This window comes from Aegilops tauschii, chromosome 2 (assembly GCF_002575655.3).
Source record: "Aegilops tauschii subsp. strangulata cultivar AL8/78 chromosome 2, Aet v6.0, whole genome shotgun sequence".
NCBI classification, from domain to species: domain Eukaryota; kingdom Viridiplantae; phylum Streptophyta; class Magnoliopsida; order Poales; family Poaceae; genus Aegilops; species Aegilops tauschii.
In genome coordinates, this window is record NC_053036.3 from 53,800,340 (window position 1) to 53,813,350 (window position 13,011).

Genomic DNA, 13,011 nt, shown 5'->3' on the forward strand with positions numbered 1-13,011 from the left:
ATGCTCTTTGCCCTCCGGCGGCCCCTCCTTCACCAGCTTTTCGGCATCCATCTTCGCCCAGTGCACTTTCGCACGGGCAAAGGCTCTGCGCGCACCTTCAATGCAGACGGACCACTTTATGACTTCAAACCGTGGGTAGGCATTCACAAGCCGCTTTACCAGGCCGAAGTAGCTGCCAGGCAGGGGCTCGCCAGGCCACATCCGGACTATGAGACCCTTCATGGCCAGTTCGGCCGCCTTGTGAAGCTCGACCAGTTGCTTCAACTGGTCGCTCAAGGGCATCGGATGTTCGGTCCCAGTATACTGAGACCAGAACAACTTCTCCGTCGAGCTCCCTTCCTCAGCCCGGTAGAACTCCGCGGCATCCGACACACTGCTGGGTAGATCTGCGAAAGCTCCTGGAGAGCTCCGAATTCGGGTAAGTAAAAGGAAAGTTTCCTTCACATGCTTGCTTTGCATAATAAATGCCTTACCCGCCGCTATCTTCTTAACCGCCTCAATTTCCTGGAGGGCCTTTCGGGCTTCGGCCTTGGCATTTTGTGCGTTCTCGAGGGCCTTCGCAAGCTCGGACCCTTGCGTCTTAGAGTCACGCTCCAAGGAATCGTACTTCTTGACAAAGTCCTGGAGCTCTTACTGCACCTCGCCGACTCGGGCCTCTTGCTTCTCGCGCTCGGCGCGCTCCTTCGCCGCTTTGCCTTTGGCCTTGGACAGCGCCTTATTCAGGGCCGCCACTTCGGTCGTGGCCCCTAGCAAAATTCATGACGATCCTGTGATCTAACAACCACCTTCCTTTTTCTTTATCCATAAACAGACGGGGTATTACTTACCTTTGTTCTCTTCGAGCTACCTCTTGGTAAGGTCGAGCTCTTCCTCGGACCGCTTAAGGTCCAGCTTCAGTGCGGCGATCTCCGCCGTGCGGGCGGCAGCGGCCAGCAGCGAAGCCTGCTTATTCACATAGACATATTCTGATTAGACTCCTGTGATTACTATTTGATCCTCTGTTCGGCCTTTCTTCACGAACACAAAACAGAGCATCAGGGGCTACTGTCTATGCTGTAACATTTTCTCATAACTTGATTACTTACCTCAAAGCCTGTTAGGAGGCTGGCACAGGCTTCAGTCAGTCCGCTTTTGGCAGACCGAACCTTCTTGACCACCGCACTCATGATAGTGCGGTGCTCTTCGTCAATGGAAGCGCCACGAAGCGCTTCCAGCAAATTGTTCGATGCCTCTGGATGGACAGAGGCCATCGGCACAGACTGCCTGCCCCCCTTGGCGAGGGGTCGCCTGACAGAATCTGAAACCACTGGAGGTTCCGGCGCAGAATTCGGCTGGGGGCTAGACTTGCTGCCCCCGGCATTAGGGCCCACGTGAGTCTTGCCCCTCGTGCGCCCAGCGCCTGGAATGTCGCCTTGGGGCGCCTCTGGAGCTGTCTCCCCTTGGTTCAGTGCCCTTTGAGACAACACCTCGACGTCATCCGTAGGGCGGGGAGAGGAGGCGGTCGGGAGTGAATCGTTGTTCATCTCCGACGGGCCCAAAGACTCCTCCGAAGAGGATACGTCGATATGGGCTTTGGATGGACTGCATGATCATGTTCGGCATGATAAGAAGCAATAAAATAAAACATACCAAGAACTATTATGGTATCCGGATACTTACGACTTCGCCAGGGGCTTGTCCCTGGGTAACCACTCCTCGTCGCTAAAAGTGGCCGCCGTAGAGCAGTCCGGAAGGAGAGTCCTTCCCTTCTTGGTGAAGGAAATATGCCCTAGAGGCAATAATAAAGTATTATATATTTCCTTATATCATGATAAATGTTTATTATTCATGCTAGAATTGTATTAACCGGAAACATAATACATGTGCGAATACATAGACAAACAGATTGTCACTAGTATGCCTCTACTTGACTAGCTCGTTAATCAAAGATGGTTATGTTTCCTAGCCATAGGCATGAGTTGTCATTTGATTAACGGGATCACCTCATTAGGAGAATGACGTGATTGACTTGACCCATTCTGTTAGCTTAGCACCCGATCGTTTAGTATGTTGCTATTGCTTTCTTCATGACTTATACATGTTCCTATGACTATGAGATTATGCAACTCCCGTTTACCGGAGGAACGCTTTCTGTGCTACCAAACGACAAACGTAAATGGGTGATTATAAAGGTGCTCTACAGGTGTCTCCAAAGGTACTTGTTGGGTTGGCGTATTTCGAGATTAGGATTTGTCACTCCGATTGTCGGAGAGGTATCTCTGGGCCCACTCGGTAATGCACATCACTATAAGCCTTGCAAGCATTGTGACTAATGAGTTAGTTGCGGGATGATGTATTACGGAATGAGTAAAGAGACTTGCCGGTAACGAGATTGAACTAGGTATCGAGATACCGACGATCGAATCTCGGGCAAGTAACATACCGATGACAAAGGGAACAACGTATGTTGTTATGCGGTTTGACCGATAAAGATCTTCGTAGAATATGTGGGAGCCAATATGAGCATCCAGGTTCCGCTATTGGTTATTGACCGGAGAGGTGTCTCGGTCATGTCTACATAGTTCTCGAACCCGTAGGGTCCGCACGCTTAACGTTACGATGACAGTTTTATTATGAGTTTATGTATGTTGATGTACCGAAGGAGTTCGGAGTCCCGGATGAGATCGGGGACATGACGAGGAGTCTCTAAATGGTCGAGACGTAAATATCGATATATTGGACGACTATATTTGGACTTCGGAAAGGTTCCGAGTGATTCGGGTATTTTTCGGAGTACCGGAGAGTTACGGGAATTCGTATTGGGCCTTAATGGGCCATACGGGAAAGGAGAGAAAGACCCCAAAGGGTGGCCGCACCCCTCCCCATGGGCTAGTCCGAATTGGACTAGGGAGGGGGGCGCCCCCTTCCTTATTTCTCTTTCCCCCTTCCCTTCTCCTACTCCCACAAGGAAAGGAGGAGTCCTACTCCCGGTGGGAGTAGGACTCCCCCCTTGGGCGCGCCACCTCCCCTTGGCCGGCCCTCTCCTCCTTGCTCCTTTATATACGGGGGCAGAGGGGCACCCCAAGGACACACAATTGATATACGATATTTTAGCCGTGTGCGGTGCCCCCTCCACCAGATTAGACCTCGATAATATAGTTGCGGAGCTTAGGCGAAGCCCTGCGTCGGTAGAACATCATCATCGTCACCACGCCGTCGTGCTGACAAAACTCTCCCTCAACACTCGGCTGGATCAGAGTTCGAGGGACATCATCGAGTTGAACGTGTGCTGAACTCGGAGGTGCCGTGCGTTCGGTACTTGATCGGTCGGATCGTGAAGACGTACGACTACATCAACCGCGTTGTGATAACGCTTCCGCTATCGGTCTACGAGGGTACGTGGACAACACTCTCCCCTCTCGTTGCTATGCATCACCATGATCTTGCGTGTTTGTAAGAAATTTTTTGAAATTACTACGTTCCCCAACACTGGCATCCGAGCCTGGTTTTATGCGTTGATGCTATGCACGAGTAGAACACAAGTGAGTTGTGGGCGATATAAGTCATACTGCTTACCAGCATGTCATACTTTGGTTCAGCGGTATTGTGAGATGAAGCGGCCCAGACCGACATTACGCGTACGCTTACGCGAGACTGGTTTCACCGTTGGGAGCACTCGTTGCTTAAAGGTGACTGGCGGGTGTCTGTCTCTCTCACTTTAGTTGAACCGAGTGTGGCTACGCCCGGTCCTTGAGAAGGTTAAAACAGCACCAACTTGACAAACTATCGTTGTGGTTTTGATGCGTAGGTAAGAACGGTTCTTGCTAAGCCCGTAGCAGCCACGTAAAACTTGCAACAACAAAGTAGAGGACGTCTAACTTGTTTTTGCAGGGCATGTTGTGATGTGATATGGTCAAGACATGATGCTATATTTTATTGTATGAGATGATCATGTTTTGTAACCGAGTTATCGGCAACTGGCAGGAGCCATATGGTTGTCGCTTTATTGTATGCAATGCAATCGCCATGTAATTGTTTTACTTTATCACTAAGCGGTAGCGATAGTCGTAGAAGCAATAAGTTGGCGAGACGACAATGATACTACGATGGAGATCAAGGTGTCGCGCCGGTGACGATGGTGATCATGACGGTGCTTCGGAGATGGAGATCACAAGCACGGTGCTTCGGAGATGGAGATCACAAGCACAAGATGATGATGGCCATATCATATCACTTATATTGATTGCATGTGATGTTAATCTTTTATGCATCTTATCTTGCTTTGATTGACGGTAGCATTATAAGATGATCTCTCACTAAAATTTCAAGATAAAAGTGTTCTCCCTGAGTATGCACCATTGCGAAAGTTCTTCGTGCTGAGACACCACGTGATGACCGGGTGTGATAGGCTCTATGTTCAAATACAACGGGTGCAAAGCAGTTGCACATGCGGAATACTCAGGTTAAACTTGATGAGCCTAGCATATGCAGATATGGCCTCGGAACATGGAGACCGAAAGGTCGAGCGTGAATCATATAGTAGATATGATCAACATGGTGATGTTCACCATTGAAACTACTCCATCTCACGTGATGATCGGACATGGTTTAGTTGATATGGATCACGTGATCACTTAGAGGATTAGAGGGATGTCTATCTAAGTGGGAGTTCTTAAGTAATATGATTAATTGAACCTAAATTTATCATGAACTTAGTCCTGATAGTATTTTGCAAATTATGTTATAGAGCAATAGCTCGCGTTGTTGCTTCCCTGTGTTTATTTTTGATATGTTCCTAGAGAAAAATTATATTGAAAGATGTTAGTAGCAAAGATGCGGATTGGATCTGTGATCTAAGGATTATCCTCATTGCTGCACAGAAAAATTATGTCCTTGATGCACCGCTAGGTGATAGACCTATTGCAGGAGCAGATGCAGACGTTATGAACGTTTTGCTAGCTCAATATGATGACTACTTGATAGTTTAGTGCACCATGCTTAACGGCTTAGAATCGGGACTTCAAAGACGTTTTGAACGTCATGGACCATATGAGATGTTCCAGGAGTTGAAGTTAATATTTCAAGCAAATACCCGAGTTGAGAGATATGAAGTCTCCAACAAGTTCTATAGCTAAAAGATGGAGGAGAATCGCTCAACTAGTGAGCATGTGCTCAGATTGTCTGGGTACTACAATCGCTTGAATCAAGTGGGAGTTAATCTTCCAGATAAAATAGTGATTGACAGAATTCTCTAGTCACCATCACCAAGTTAGTAGAACTTCGTGATGAACTATAGTATGTAAGGGATGACGAAAGTAATTCCGGAGCTCTTCGCGATGCTGAAATCGACGAAGGTAGAAATCAAGAAAGAGCATCAAGTGTTGATGGTTAACAAGACCACTAGTTTCAAGAAAAGGGCAAAGGGATAGAAGGGGAACTTAAGAAGAACGGCAAGCAAGTTGCTGCTCAAGTGAAGAAGCCTAAGTCTGGTCCTAAGCCTGAGACTAAGTGCTTCTACTGCAAAGGGACTGGTCACTGGAAGCGGAACTACCCCAACTATTTGGTGGATAAGAAGGATGGCAAAGTGAACAAAGGTATATTGGATATACATGTTATTGATGTGTACTTTACTAGTGTTTATAGCAACCCCTCGGTATTTGATACTGGTTCAGTTGCTAAGAGTAGTAACTCAAAACGGGAGTTGCATAATAAACAGAGACTAGTAAAAGGAGAGGTGACGATGTGTGTTGGAAGTAGTTCCAAGATCGATATGATCATCATCGCACACTCCCTATACTTTCGGGATTAGTGTTGAAACTAAATAAGTGTTATTTGGTGTTTGCGTTGAGCATGAATATGATTTGATCATGTTTATTGCAATACGGTTATTCATTTAAGTTAGAGAACAATTGTTGTTGTGTTTACATGAATAAAAACCTTCTATGGTCATACACACCAACGAAAATGGTTTGTTGGATCTCGATCATAGTGATACACATAATCATAATATTGAAGCCAAAAGATGCAAAGTTAATAATGATAGTGCAACTTATTTGTGGCACTGCCGTTTAGGTCATATTGGTGTAAAGCGCATGAAGAAACTCCATACTGATGGGCTTTTGGAATCACTTGATTATGAATCACTTGATACTTGCGAACCGTGCCTCATGGGCAAGATGACTAAAACGTCGTTCTCCGGAACTATGGAGAGAGCAACAGATTTGTTGGAAGTCATACATACAGATGTATGTGGTCCAATGAATATTGAGGCTCGTGGCGGATATCGTTATTTTCTCACCTTCACAGATGATTTGAGCAGATATGGGTATATCTACTTAATGAAACATAAGTCTGAAACATTTGAAAAGTTCATATAATTTCAGAGTGAAGTGGAAAATCATCATAACAAGAAAACTAAAGTTTCTACGATCTGATCATAGAGAAGAGTATTTGAGTTACGAGTTTGGCCTTCAGTTAAAACAATGTGAAATAGTTTCACTACTCACGCCACCTGGAACACCACGGTGTAATGGTGTGTCCGAACGTCGTAATCGTACTTTATTAGATATGGTGCGATATATGATGTATCTTACCGATCTACCACTATCGTTTTGGGGTTATGCATTAGAGACAGCTGCATTCACGTTAAATAGGGCACCATCAAAATCCATTGAGACGACGCCTTATGAACTGAGGTTTAGCAAGAAACCAAAGTTGTCGTTTCTTAAAATTTAGGGTTGCAATGCTTATGTGAAAAAGTTTCATCCTGATAAGCTCAAACCCAAATTGGAGAAATGTGTCTTCATAGGATACCCAAAGGAGACAGTTGGGTACACCTTCTATCACAGATCCGAAGGCAAGACCTTTGTTGCTTAGTATGGATCCTTTCTATAGAAGGAGTTTCTCTCGAAAGAAGTGAGTGGGAGGAAAGTAGAACTTGATGAGGTAACTGTACCTGCTCCCTTATTGGAAAGTAGTTCATCACAGAAATCTGTTCCTGTGACTCCTGCACCAATTAGTGAGGAAGTTAATGATGATGATCATGGAACTTCAGATCAAGTTATTACTGAACCTCGTAGGTCAACCAGAGTAAGATCCGCACCAGAGTGGTACGGTAATCTTGTTCTGGAGGTTATGTTACTAGACCATGATGAACCTACGAACTATGAGGAAGCGCTGATGAGCCCAGATTCCGCGAAATGGCTTGAGGCCATGAAATCTGAGATAAGATCCATATATGAGAACAAAGTGTGGACTTTGATTGACTTGCCCAATGATCGGCGAGCCATTGAGATTAAATGGATCTTCAAGAGGAAGACGGACGTTGATAGTAGTGTTACTATCTACAAAGCTAGACTTGTCGAAAAAAGGTTTTTGACAAAGTTCAAGGTGTTGACTACGATGAGATTTTCTCACTCGCAGCGATGCTTAAGTCTGTCCGAATCATGTTTAGCAATTGCCGCATTTTATGAAATCTGGCAAATGGATAAACAAAACTGCATTCCTTAATGGATTTATTAAAGAAGAGTTGTATATGATGCAACAGAAGGTTTTGTCAATCCTAAAGGTGCTAACAAAATATGCAAACTCCAGCGATCCATCTATGGACTGGTGCAAGCATCTCAGAATTGGAATATACGCTTTGATAAGTTGATCAAAGGATATAGTTTTATACAGACTTGCGATGAAACCTATATTTACAAGAAAGTGAGTGGGAGCACTACAGCATTTCTGATAAGTATATGTGAATGACATATTGTTGATCAGAAATAATGTAGAATTATTCTGCAAAGCATAAAGGAGTGTTTGAAAGGAGTTTTTCAAAGAAAGACCTCGGTGAAGCTGCTTACATATTGAGCATCAAGATCTATAGAGATAGATGAAGACGCTTGATAAGTTTTTCAATGAGTACATACCTTAACAAGATTTTGAAGTAGTTCAAAATAGAACAGTCAAAGAAAGAGTTCTTGCCTGTGTTACAAGGTGTGAAATTGAGTAAAGACTCAAAGCCCGACCACGGGAAAAAAAATAGAAAGAGAATGAAAGTCATTCCCTATGCCTTGGCCATAGGTTCTATAAAGTATGTCATGCTGTGTACCAGATCTATTGTATACCCTACACTGATTTTGGCAAGGGACTACAATAGTGATCTAGGAGTAGATCACTGGACAGCGGTCAAAATTATCCTTAGTGGAATAAGGATATGTTTCTCGATTATGGAAGTGACAAAAGGTTCGTCGTAAAGGGTTACGTCGATGCAAGTTCTGACACTAATCTAGATGACTCTAAGTCTCGGTCTAGATACATATTGAATGTGGGAGCAATTAGCTAGAGTAGCTCCATGCAGAGCATTGTAGACATAGAAATTTGCAAAATACTTACGGATCTGAATGTGACAGACCCGTTGACTAAAATTATCTCACGATCAAAACATGATCACACCTTAGTACTCTTTGGGTGTTAATCACATAGCGATGTGAACTAGATTATTGACTCTAGTAAACCTTTTGAGTGTTGGTCACATAGAGATGTGAACTATGGGTGTTAATCACATGGTGATGTGAATTATTGATGTTAAATCACATGGCGATGTGAACTAGATTATTGACTCTAGTGCAAGTGGGAGACTGAAGGAAATATGCCCTAGAGGCAATAATAAAGTATTATATATTTCCTTATATCATGATAAATGTTTATTATTCATGCTAGAATTGTATTAACCGGAAACATAATACATGTGTGAATACATAGACAAACAGATTGTCACTAGTGTGCCTCTACTTGACTAGCTCGTTAATCAAAGATGGTTATGTTTCCTAGCCATAGACATGAGTTGTCATTTGATTAACGGGATCACCTCATTAGGAGAATGACATGATTGACTTGACCCATTCCGTTAGCTTAGCACCGATCGTTTAGTATGTTGCTATTGCTTTCTTCATGACTTATACATGTTCCTATGACTATGAGATTATGCAACTCCCGTTTACCGGAGGAACGCTTTGTGTGCTACCAAACGTCACAACGTAAATGGGTGATTATAAAGGTGCTCTACAGGTGTCTCCAAAGGTACTTGTTGGGTTGGCGTATTTCGATATTAGGATTTGTCACTCCGATTGTCGGAGAGGTATCTCTGGGCCAACTCGGTAATGCACATCACTATAAGCCTTGCAAGCATTGTGACTAATGAGTTAGTTGCGGGATGATGTATTACGGAACGAGTAAAGAGACTTGCCAGTAACGATATTGAACTAGGTATCGAGATACTGACGATCGAATCTCGGGCAAGTAACATACCGATGACAAAGGGAACAACGTATGTTGTTATGCGGTTTGACCGATAAAGATCTTCGTAGAATATGTGGGAGCCAATATGAGCATCCAGGTTCCGCTATTGGTTATTGACCGGAGAGGTGTCTCGGTCATGTCTACATAGTTCTCGAACCCGTAGGGTCCGCACGCTTAACGTTACGATGATAGTTTTATTATGAGTTTATGTATGTTGATGTACCGAAGGAGTTCGGAGTCCCGGATGAGATCGGGGACATGACGAGGAGTCTCGAAATGGTCGAGACGTAAAGATCGATATATTGGACGACTATATTCGTTCTTCGGAAAGGTTCCGAGTGATTCGGGTATTTTTCGGAGTACCGGAGAGTTACGGGAATTCGTATTGGGCCTTAATGGGCCATACGGGAAAGGAGAGAAAGACCCCAAAGGGTGGCCGCACCCCTCCCCATGGGCTAGTCCGAATTGGACTAGGGAGGGGGGCGCCCCCTTCCTTCTTTCTCCTTCCCCCTTCCCTTCTCCTACTCCCACAAGGAAAGGAGGAGTCCTACTCCCGGTGGGAGTAGGACTCCCCCCTTGGGCGCGCCACCTCCCCTTGGCCGGCCCTCTCCTCCTTGCTCCTTTATATACGGGGGCAGGGGGGCACCCCAAGGACACACAATTGATATACGATATTTTAGCCGTGTGCGGTGCCCCCCTCCACCAGATTACACCTTGATAATATCGTTGCGGAGCTTAGGCGAAGCCCTGCGTCGGTAGAACATCATCATCGTCACCATGCCGTCGTGCTGACGAAACTCTCCCTCAACACTCGGCTGGATCGGAGTTCGAGGGACGTCATCGAGCTGAACGTGTGCTGAACTCGGAGGTGCCGTGCGTTCGGTACTTGATCAGTCGGATCGTGAAGACGTACGACTACATCAACCGCATTGTGATAACGCTTCCGCTATCGGGCTACGAGGGTACGTGGACAACACTCTCCCCTCTCGTTGCTATGCATCACCATGATCTTGCGTGTTCGTAGGAATTTTTTTGAAATTACTACGTTCCCCAACACTTGGACCCTTCGGCCTCCCCTGATGGGGCGGCCTTCCTTTTCTTGTCTCCCTCGGCTGGGAGGGGAGGACTTTCCTCTTCCTCCTTCTCGTTTTTGTGGGACGAGGGCGCCTCGGTGTTATCGGACGATGAGTCCGATACGACCTTGCGCCGGAGACCTTTCCTGGTCCCCGTGGCCTTCTTCTTGGCCTTCTTCTCCGGCGCCTCATAGGGCGCCGGAACCAGCATCTCCGTTAGGAGAGCCCTTGCTGGATCTTCGGGCAGTGGGACCGGACAATCAATCTGCTCCGCTGTCGCGACCCAGTCCTTTTAAATGGCATGGAGGCTCAGATCCCTCGTATGATTATACTGGGAAAGGAACATCACATGAGATACAAGGAGCTTACCGGATTGGCATGGCGCTTCGCGCTGAGTCCGCGATCCTCAGTAATGGGAGGAGGTACCTCGGCGGACTTGAACAGCACCTTCCAGATATCTTGGTGCGTCGTGTCCAAGAGCTCTCGTAGTGTCTGGTGCTTAGCCGGGTCGAACTCCCATAAATTGAATGTCCGTCTTTGACACGGGAGGATCCGGCGGAAGAGCATGACTTGGACCACGTTGACAAGCTTGATTTCTTGCTTATCATGTTTTTTACGCAGTTCTGGAGTCCGGTCAGCTCCACCGATGAACCCCAGGATAGGCCCTTCTCTTTCCAGGAGGTGAGCCGCATGGGGATGCCGGATCGAAATTCAGGGGCCGCCACCCAGTTGGTGTCGCGCGGCTCGGTGATGTAGAACCACCCCGATTGCCACCCCTTTACGGTCTCCACATAGGAGCCTTCGAGCCAGGTGACGTTGGGCATTTTGCCCACCATGGCGCCTCCGCACTCCGCTTGCTGGCCGACCGCCACCTTCGGTTTAACGTTGAAGGTCTTCAGCCACATGCCGAAGTGGGGCTTGATGCGGAGGAAGGCCTCGCACACGACGATAAACGCCGAGATGTTGAGGATGAAATTAGGGGCCAGGTCATGGAAGTCCAGCCCGTAGTAGAACATGAGCCCACGAACGAATGGGTGGAGGGGAAATCCCAGCCCGCGGACGAAATGGGTAAGGAATACAACCCTTTCGTGGGGTTCGGGGGTAGGACGATCTGCCCCGCGTCTGGGAGCCCGTGCGCGATATCTGCGGCCAGGTATCCGGCTTCCCGGAGCTTCGTAATGTTCTCCTCCGTAACGGAGGAGACCATCCACTTGCCTCCCCCTCCGGACATGTTTGGAGTGGTTTTGCGGAGAAAATGTGAACTTGGGCGCTGGAGCTCGAGTGCGCGAGAATGGATGGGCAGGGAAGAAGAAGGCATGGGTGAAAAGGAGGAGTCCTTGTCCCTTTATAAGGGCGGAAGGAACTGTGTGCCTCCCCACCTGCCTGGTAAACTCGCTTATTCCCCAAGCGCCATGATTGATGGCGCGGTTGGGTTACCCACACCCGTATTGATGAGAATCCCGTGCTAAGGGGACACGATCTCTGCTTCGACAATACGTGCCAAGAAAACCGCCTCACAATATGCGCAGTAGCTGGTTGAGAAAAACGGTTCGAATAATGACCGGGCCATGGCGTGATGTCACGTTATGAAAGGTTGTCAGCAGATTAGATTTGTGGAAATATTGTACTCTCTACGGTGGTATGTGGAATTTGTTTTGCAGAGCTGGACACTATCCTTGTGTTCGAAATCTTCTATGGAGTATTCGGAGGAAGAACCCGCCTTGCAATGCCGAAGACAATCTGCGCGCCGGACTCATCGTCATTGAAGCCTGGTTCAGGGGCTACCGAGGGAGTCCTGGATAGGGGGTCCTCCGACAGCCGGACTATATGCTTTGGCCGGACTGTTGGACTATGAAGATACAAGATTGAAGACTCCGTCCCGTGTCCGGATGGGACTCTCCTTGGCGTGGAAGGCAAGCTTGGCAATTCGGATCTGTAGATCTCCTCCCTTGTAACCGACTCTGTGTAACCCTAGCCCCCTCCGGTGTCTATATAAACCGGAGGGTTTAGTCCGTAGGACAACAACAATCATAATCATAGGCTAGCTTCTAGGGTTTAGCCTCTACGATCTCGTGGTAGATCAACTCTTGTAATACTCATATCATCAAGATCTATCAAGCAGGAAGTAGGGTAGTACCTCCATCGAGAGGGCCCGAACCTGGGTAAACATTGTGTCCCCCGCCTCCTGTTACCATCCGCCTTAGACGCACAGTTTGGGACCCCCTACCCGAGATCCGCCGGTTTTGACACCGACAGCCTTCCAAATAGCGATATTCAGAAGGCTCTTGCTGAACTTTGTACCAAAAAGCGAATTATTCTACTGGGAACTCCATTCCAAAACAACTTTGAAGAGCTTCGTACCATTATGCGTCTGTCATTTCCGGCTAATGATGAAGTCATGGTTTTCTTGAATTCTTTGACACTAGACAACTTGACATATAGAAGGGTAGATGAGATCAAGAAAAATATGGACCATTTTCTGCACATCCAGAATGGCGCCATTTTGTTAAATCCCTTGTCGATGGTCTGGAAGGAGAGGGTGAAGCAGGCTACGGTGATCGAACAATGGAGGAGGAAGGACATGATTATGATGGCTCCGGTGACCGAATGCCGGTGGAAGAAGGACACCGTGATGACGGCTCCGGTGATCGAACGGAGTCCGGCCAGGTAT